The sequence below is a fragment of the Sinocyclocheilus anshuiensis genome, unplaced genomic scaffold (genome assembly GCF_001515605.1).
Source record: "Sinocyclocheilus anshuiensis isolate Anshui unplaced genomic scaffold, SAMN03320099.WGS_v1.1 scaffold1646, whole genome shotgun sequence".
NCBI classification, from domain to species: domain Eukaryota; kingdom Metazoa; phylum Chordata; class Actinopteri; order Cypriniformes; family Cyprinidae; genus Sinocyclocheilus; species Sinocyclocheilus anshuiensis.
Window position 1 is genome coordinate 178,691 of NW_015547838.1, and position 9,754 is coordinate 188,444.

Genomic DNA, 9,754 nt, shown 5'->3' on the forward strand with positions numbered 1-9,754 from the left:
TTCAGTACAAACTGCCCTGGTCAAGGAAGTTTTAAACATCACAGAATTATTTTTACTTTCACATTGTTTCTTTAATTTCAGGATATATAAATACAACTTTCGAACAAAGTTTTGTTTGTGTAGCAGGTGTATCAAGAAAATGCAAAGTACACGATTTTATATATAGGAAAACATTCATTTGTTTGTTTGTTTGTTTGTTTATTTAACTGTAAAATAAAATAACCATATTTAATTGTATTTAGATCAAATTAACTGGAAAGTAAAGTAAAGTAACATTTGAATTTAAAACATTTCTGTACTCCTCAGAAAAGTATTAGTAATTATTAATCATTATATTATTGTGGTTTAAACAATTATTAATATTTTAGACTTGAGCCATTGCCTTAAGCATCTAATTAGTTTTAAATACATATTGCATAAGGAACATTTCAACTCTGATTTAAAAAAAAAGTGTCAAAACAACAATAATAAATAGAAAAAAAACTCCAATAGAAGGTCCTGTGTCACTTTAATTTCTGGAAAAAAAACAAAAAAAACATCAACAATTAAAATGTAAACAGTTTGGTACTCTTACAAAAGGTAATTATTAATTATTATATTAATGTTTAATTATTCTTTAATAATAATCATTCATATTTTAGGTCTGAGCCATTGCCTTATAAGAACATCTAATTAGTTTAAATACATATGGCATAAGGAACATTTCAACTGTGATTTCAAACACACACACACACACACACACACACACACACACACACACACACACACGTTTACTTAGCTATCTACATGGAGACATTACATAGACTTCTATTGTTTTTATATACAGATAGTTATATACTATTTAACCTAAACCCACCCCTACCCCTCACAGAAAACTCTCTGCATTTTTACAATTTCAAAAAACTTTGTTTACCTTATTTTTATACCAGTTTTACAAATGAGGATGTCCCCAAATTGAGTTTTTGGCGATTTTGTCAGGTTTTGCTCACTTTTGGGTACAAATCTGTCCCTAAAATATGGTCTTTGCATATACTAGCGTGATTTTACTTTTCCTTCCATATAATGTTATACCTGTTACAATCTGCCAAGTGACATTTAGTGAAATGCACATGGACTTTTCACTTTTAAGTCAACTGATATCAATTTATACTGTATTCTAAGTACATTTCTGTCAATCCTTTCTTTAAAAAACACGTAATGAGGTTACAGCATGTTGAACTCTTGTTCGTCACTAGTTTATACTAGTTTAGTATAAATATATTTCTTTACATACTACATCCCTACATTGAACTTTAACTCGTTTAGCCTGCTTTAACGTATGAAAATTATTTACTTACATAATGACAATTTAACCACAAAGAACAACTTTGGAACCCACAGGCTCATAGTTCTCTGCTATTTTTAGCTTTTACATTAAGATGGAAAAATAATAAGATCCGAGGTTTCAGTTTTTTTACTTATTGTTTTTATAAATACTGCATATTCGAACTTCATTCTTATTTGACATACTGCTTTTGCGTAGGCTACTACACCGTAAAAATGCAAATGCATATGCTGACAGTTTATGTGAAAGAGCGCATGGCAGACGTGAGAAGATGCCACCTGGTGCTTGGACAAGGTATTGCCATTTTGACCGCTGTGATTGTACATTGACTCATGATGATGACATTTGTCAAATTGTGAGCAAAAGCTAAAAAAAATATGTTAGAACACGAAGGGGAACGATAGTAAACTCTGACATTTCTAAACATTTATGCACCTGAACTACAAAACTGCCCAGTGGGAATATAACCAGCCTATTTAGAAAATGCCAAAACTTAAATCACAGCAGCTGTTAAAACCGAGGAAAGAAATTAGTGCTGGGCGGTATGACCAAAAATTTATATCATGGTACTTTTCAAAATTATTCCGGTTTCACGGTACATGACGGTATTTTTTTTTCATGCATGACCGGGTGTTAAACATATTTTCTACTGATTGAGAGAGGAAATACTGCAGTATATTGACTTAGAATGGCCTATTTTACTGTCATGATGAGTGAATACTGTCAAAAAATACCACACTAAATAGTGACTAAACATGACCCCTTTTAATACATGTTAACCAGGAGTCACTCTCATTTATAATCGCGGCATCGTCTGATAAAATCAACATGCATCTACACTAAAGATCACTATGCGGTTGTTTTGGCTATATTACTTTTTTGTCTCATGCAGCGCACTACAGCTTCAGTTTCGGAACTTTCACGCTTAGTAACTCATTCAGCTGTTCCCTCACTACAGTGCAACAGTGAAAAGGGACTTCTTTCAGACAGTGTGGCGTTCCGAACGTTGTTTAAGCGACATACACCGGTATTGCGGTATTTTAAAAATTCATATCATAACAAAAATAAACACCGGTATTCGGTATGAACCGGTATACCACCCAGCACTAGACAGGGCTGCCAAAAGTTTCTATTTACAATGTGTTTTTGTAACGTTGAGCAATGTAGCCAAACACAGACAGATCTGTTGATACTTGAACACCTTTGATTGGCCATTCCGTTCAAATAAATGCCGGATTTTGTTCCGCACGCTCACGAAATGCGAATCCTCTCACTGTAACACGATGTAAATAAGAGGTTCCCTTTCATCATCTCGTGTTCGAGATCCACCTACGGTAAGGACATCTGTACCTGACCTCTGCAGAAGCATCCAATTGCACCAAGTCTGGCTTGCCAGACAGGAGCATGTGCCCAATGGCAAGTAAGGGACTGCCCCTTCACCGAGCGCATAAAGTCCCTGCACGCGCAACCTTTCCTCAGTTGACATTCGCTTTTTGCGATCTCTGTGCTTATACACAGCTCGGTTGGATTTACACTGTTCACTTGCGTGTCTTCAGGAGGACATATCGACAGATCAGCCTCCACCAGACGTGACAGTTGTTATTCAGCCAGTAGGTCAGTTGTGTTGCATCCTGAACCGCCCACGCTCTCTCGTCTTTAGGCTGCTCGCCTATTGTCATTTTCTCGCTGCTCCCCTTTCCACGGTGGCCCGCCACGGATTTTTCTCAGTTTTTTGCCAGTATGTCGCTCTTGAAATCGGCTGCTTATCCTGGGGATAGTTTATCACGTGTGGTGCACTTATCGCCTCTAAGGAGTGCCACCAACCAGGAGGATGACGGGAAGCTGCTGGGACCCCCTTCCAGCCCGAGGAAACAACTCTTCCCCGTCCTCCCAGCGTGCGCAAAGCAGATGAGGCATTACTGGAGCAATCCACTTAACCTCAAACACGGTCTTGTGGGCCTCGAGGTTAAGGATATGGCAGTGCTCGGCTTGGATGAACCCCCCGTTATTGAGCCTTCGATTGCCAGGCATCTTGGCCCTGTCCAGGGCAGGGCTGCTTGCCCCTCCAAAGCCGGTATTGCCGAACAAAATGGATAATTTTACTTCCTCAGTTCACCAGGCCGCATATAAATCCTCGGCCTTGTCTGTCAGGGCGCTTAACGTTTCCTCTCTACTCTCGCGTACTAGGCGGAGCTTTTGGACGACTTAGGTCAACAACTCGACAAGGGACCGCCTTCGCCTAGTCTGTGGAAAGAGATTCTCATGGTTAATGACCTCATACTCTGGAAGGCTCGTCAGGCCATCCAAGCCTGCGGGCATTCTATGGCGCTTTCTGTGGTGAAAGAGCGCCTTTGCCTTAATCTGTTGGGGCTCTCTGACAGTGAAAAGAGGAGCATTGCGGGCGCCCCCATGGAGCCTGGCCAAGCTCTCTTTGGCCCCGCTGTCACGTTGATGCAGCAACGATGTGACGACAAATAGAAGGAGGACGAGGCTTTCAAATTGTGCCTATCCAGGAAGGCAGCTCCACGCCAGGTGCCTCCTGTGCATTTGCCTAACCCCCCTGCCACGGGATGACATTTCCAGCAGGGTAAGGATAGGCCCCGCAGCAGACCACCTCCACGGCAGAGTAATCCACCCTCTGCAAAGCCCTGGGGTAAATCGGTTCCCTCCGCGGCCGGGAAACCATCGAAAGTTATGAATTGCCTCTCGCAGTTCAGGGAAGGAGCGAGGGTACAGTATCGCACGTCTCTCAGATTACAGGGTTTAATGGCTTCGGCTGTTCATGTCCTGCCTCTGGGCCTTCTGAGAATGAGGGCGTTCATGAAGTGGGTTTTATCTCTTCATCCCAGCCTATTATGTGATATTTGCCGCTCTGTCACAGTGACGTGCTCGTGTATGGCAGCGCTGCGGCACTGGAGGAAGGTGGAGTTTAACACTCAGGGGAACCCCCTGGGGGCCATCATGCTGCGGAAAGTGGTAACGACAGACGCGTAACAGGATGGGGAGCCACTCAGGAGGGCAGAATATTGAACGGTGTGTGGCCGAGCACACTCCACTCAGCCCAAATAAATTATTCGGAGCTACTCACTGTTTGGAAGGCTCTGAAACATTTTCTGCCCTACCTGCAGGGGCATCACGTGCTGGTGCGTTGCGACAACACCCCAGTCGTGGCACATATCAACCGCCAAGGGGGAATGCACTCCTCCAAACTCTAGCTCACAAGCTGTTAGTATGGAGCAGGCGGCACTTTCTGTTGTTAGGGGCGACCGATGTCCCGGGTGTTCTGAACAGGGGTGCAGACCTTTTGTCGAGAGGGAACCCACTCTATGGAGAATGACGCCTCCACCCTCAGACAGTGGATCTGCTATGAAAGAGGTTCGGCGGGCAGTCGTCGATCTCTGCGCCTCGCTTGAAAACGCCCATTGTCCTATGTTCTTCTTGCTATGGGACGAGGACGATCGCCTCGGTGTGGACGCAGTGGCCACCCATGGCCCAATATGCTGCTCTACGGTTTTTCTCCATGCACTCTGCCTGATATCTCCTATTCTGGTCAGGGGGAAAGAAGCCTGTTTTTGAGGAGTGGTGCAAGGGGCGTCAGCTGATATCATATCAGTGCTAAGTCGTTGACATTTTGGGTTTTTTGCAAGACCTTATCGATGGGTGGTAAATCTTTCTCCATATCGCTGCATGTCATGTTGGGTTTGATGGCACTACGGTGGGGCAACACCCCCTTATTCGTAGATTTATGAAGGGCGCCCGCCGTTCTCTTCCAGTCACTAGAAGAGCAGTTCCAGGTTGGGACCTCTCCATGGTGCTGGAGGCTTTGTCTCAACAGCCGTTTGAGCCCCTGGGAAATATTCCCCTGAAACTTCTGTCTTTCAAGACAGCTCTGCTCCTGGCCTTGGCATCAGCCAAATGTGTCAGTGATTTTCACGCACTCTCTGTTCACCCCTCGTGCACTAATTTCTCTCTCAGTGGAGATAAGGTTTTTCACGAGTTCGCTCTACAGATAATAAAGCGGGGAAAATGGTATGCGTATTTAGCTTGCTGTCCGGGGAGAGGGCTCCGAGCTCGATAATTTCTCCAGAACCCGGAGTACTCCTCCCTGAGGGATGCTGAGAGACTTAGAGAGAATGAGGGCAAGACGGCTTAGGCTATTTATAGAGGTTCTCTCTCGAATTGATAGGATAGACAATGTGATTGCTGATTCGCCGGGTTAATTATCTGTACGAGCTCCTCCCAAACTTTGTTAATAAAACATAATTTCTCAGGCCTAACCCGGCCTTTATGCCTAAATGCTTCCCAGCTTTCACGTGTGAGGTGCTTAAGCTTTCAGCTTCTCACCCTCCTCCATTCTCCTCTGCGGAGGATCAGAGGCTGAATGCTTTGTGTCCTGTTCATGCCCTGCGGGTTTACATTGACAGGACCAGCCCTTTCAGGAGGAGTGATCAGCTCTTCATTTCTTGGGCCCCCCCGAACACGGGGAATCCTATTTCTAAGCAATGCCTCTCTCATTGCCTCGTGGAAGCCATCTCATTGGCATATGAATCTAAGGGAGTGTAACAGAAGCGCTCCTGTCTGTCAAGCCAGACTTGGTGCAATTGGATGCTGCTGCAGAGGTCAGGTACGGATGCCCTTCACATAGGAACTGAAGTGACACCTCTTAGTGATTATAAAGGAAGTGGTATTTGTGCACTTTCTAGGCTAAATATAATCCGTTCAGAATTTGAATAAAATATTTTTTTCATGCTAAGGGCCATATACTGTACAAGCAGCAAAGTTTCGTAAGTGACTGACATATCCCTCATCCCTCACATACATGCGGGATTCATTTTCGAATGGGAGAAAAAAATAATTTGTCAAAATAGATGTTCATTAAGCAATGTAAATGCATGTCCCTAGTAAATAGTTTGTCCCCCCGGTGTAGGCGTGGCCTAAATGTGCTCAGTCTCTATAGAGACAGAGCGACACGCGTCATAATCTGAAAACCACGATTACGTTTCCCTCCAGTGGGCGTAGTTCTCAGAGTAATATGACACTCTATTGTCCCCCCGGTGTGGGCGTGGCCTAAATGCGTTCTGCTTCTATACCACAGCGTGTGATGTCACGGGGTTGCTTTGCTCTGTTGGCCAGTTAAGTAATTTAAGCATTTCTTTACTTTTTGAACACAAAAATGTTATTTTAACACAAATATTTTGGTTTTCACCATAATCTGGATGCATATTCAACATCAAACTGTCTACATCACGAAGTTTTGATCATGGTATCCCAAACATTGTTTTCATAACAAGAGGCGCAACGTGATGTAAACAAACAATGCTTCATACAATATTGTTCATTTGGCATCTTTATTGTTATGTCAGACCTTTCAGACATATTTGCATTACACTGGCTCATTCACCCAGAGGCATGTCTAGAGCATTTTAAATGGAGGGGTCAGGCTGTGGCACTGCCTCAAAAGAGGGTGGCCGCAAAATGAGCATGATGAGAAAAAAAAAACTTGTAGAATCTATGGTACACTATTAAGAAGCGCAAACCTGCAAATGTTATCTTAGGGAGCTATTTCTACCTGACCTAACCCTTCAATTTGATTTTATCACTGTAACCTAATGTAGGTTGATTAGGTTAATATTTTTAGGGTTGAATAAAATCAAATAAATTAGATGTTACCACATGAGAAATTGCATATATTCAATGAAGAAAAACACTTAAAAGGACTTATAAGCTTTACTCAAAAGAAAACACTGTCATCATCCTCATGACAGTACATGCTGGTTTTGTCTCATACTTAAAGGATACAACACGCATCAGTTTTGTTCCGTGCCGAGTTATAGGCCTACAATCAAATCCTCTCATTACAACATACAGAGTGTATACACAATGTAAATAATAGACTGATTGTGCAGTGTAGAGAGATTCATTGGTCATAACAGAACTTTGTGAGATCGCAATGAACAAAGAGTGACAGCTCATTGCAAGCTTTCTAGGCTATAATCCATTCAAAATGCAGAACTTTTGTTTTTTGGCCACACACATGTTGCAAAGTTTCGGGAATGACATCCGCATATTTATGCGGAATTCACTCTCGACATAGTGATAACTATAGCAATGGATTGGACAAAATACTTGAAAATGTGCATTAAGACTAGAGCACCCTCGCTAATTTCAGAAGCACCCTCAGTGATTTATTTCTGCAACTGGGCCTGGTTGATACGATTTTATTGTATAACTATATACAAAAACAACAAAATACAAATGCATTAAATAAAATAATCTAATAAATGCATATTTACAATAAGCACTTAACTCAAATAAGTATTAAATAATAAAATAAATAACTAGAGAAGGCTGACTATAACCAGCTTGCTTCGATTTAGTGGGATAAGCCTACTCTACACCTGAATTTAAAAAAGCCCTTCTGGTCTTCAATGTAATGTTTTTGTGCAGCCATTATGAGAACTTTATTAAAGATCAGATACAGTAACTCTGAACAAGCTTTCTATTAATGGAAGAACGTGATTCTTGAAAGAACCTTAAATGAAACATTCCATTTTTATAATTTTGCAAACATTATGGGAACTTTCTCAAACAAGTAGTAACATTTCAAAAATGTTAGATGCAACATCCAACTATAACGTTTCATAAAAATGGCATAATAGGGGCACTTTAACAAACACAATTAGAGCACAATTAGTGCCAATACTGTAAGCCTTTTCATACGAGAGCGTTACGACTTAACTGGCATGTGGGCAATATTTATAGCAAGACTTTCATGCTTATTGGAGCCTTTTGTTTAGCCTATTAGCTGACATACAGTCGTTTTTGAAGCAATGAGGCCAAGTGTGCTAAGAAATCTAAAAGAAGCTAAAAGAATATATATACATATGCTTTAGAAAACATAATTTAAAAAAAAGACTATTGTTTTTTGCTTGCAATATCAGAATTTTTCCCCATTACCAGCTTTGCTAGCATCTGGAGATCAGGGCAGTGTAAAACATTTTTGTGGTCACAAACACGTGAACATTTTTTTTTTTTTCTTGCAATTTGCCATTTGCGATTTGAAAAAAAAACAAAACCAAATCAATGAAAGAAAAGCAGAGAAACCTGGCTCTCTTTAATTGCACAGTCATGAAATGTGGTTAGCCACACCACAAAGTTTTGGCAGCTGCAAACAGCTTCTCTCAGCAGGTGTTAAAAATGTGTTTTGTCTATTTAAACAACAGCCGTGTGTGATTTCCAAATGGGGGATTTAAGATTTTCAGATGGCCACAAAAAAACCTTATGAACATATTTACAACACACAGAACGTAAACAACCACCAGACAGTATAATCAGATCAGAGTCTGACCAATGGGTGATGAGATGCTCTGATGGGATATTATTTGTGCAGATACTGAGTCAGTACCAGAGTACAGATATGATATAGGACCAGGGTCAAATCAAAACACATGAGTCCTTTAAATTCATAAACATGACATGTTCAGGACAAGTGCAGGTGGTACCTGGACATGTATGTATGGGTGAGATACTTCACCAGCTTTTGAAAGGTGAAATCTGAACTATGAAGCTTTGCAATGACTTAAGAAAAATGACATCAGAAGGTTGAGCACATTTTATTAGGTCACTGTTCATTAGTCATCTGGAGAGAAGTATGAGTTATTTTGCCACTATTTGGCCACTTTTCCTCTACAAGTGTAATCCTTCCATTAAACTCTAAAGGTCACTCAGGCTGATTTTACAACACTTCACCCACCATTAACTAACAACAAACTAACTAACCAACAAAATATTTCTCTCTATCCATCTTTCTATCCATTCATCCATTCCATCTACTGTCATGGAAAAAGTCTTCTCTTCTTTGCAAAAATCACTCAAGTCAGAGTTCCAGATATCAATATTAGACTTTATTGGTTGAGACAACAAAGCCCAGATGCCATCTGTACATATGTCTAACACATTCCAATATTCTGAGTCTTATACATTTCTGTCAGCAGTTATTACCCAATTACCTAATTAGGGTTCTTCCTCATCTGTTTTGCCACAATTAATTAGTCTATTTAAAAAACACAAATTTATTTATAGTAAATAATTGCACAATTGAGTGCTTGGCAAATGCTTTCTCCACCATGTACCACTCTGTATACTTTTGCTCAAATGAGATAAGATACACAGTATAACATGTGTGTGGCCTTCAAAGTCTAAAAGTTTAACATCTATCTACCAATCTATCCATCCATCTATTACTCTGTCAATCAATCTATCATCTATCGATCTACCTACAAATCTGTCATTTTATCAATCAATTCACCCGTCTATCAATTTATTCATCCATCATCCTGTCAAATCAATCTATTCATCTATCTATCCGTTTGTCCATCCATCTGTCATTCTGTTTATCAATCTATACATCCACCTATTAGTCTATTAGTC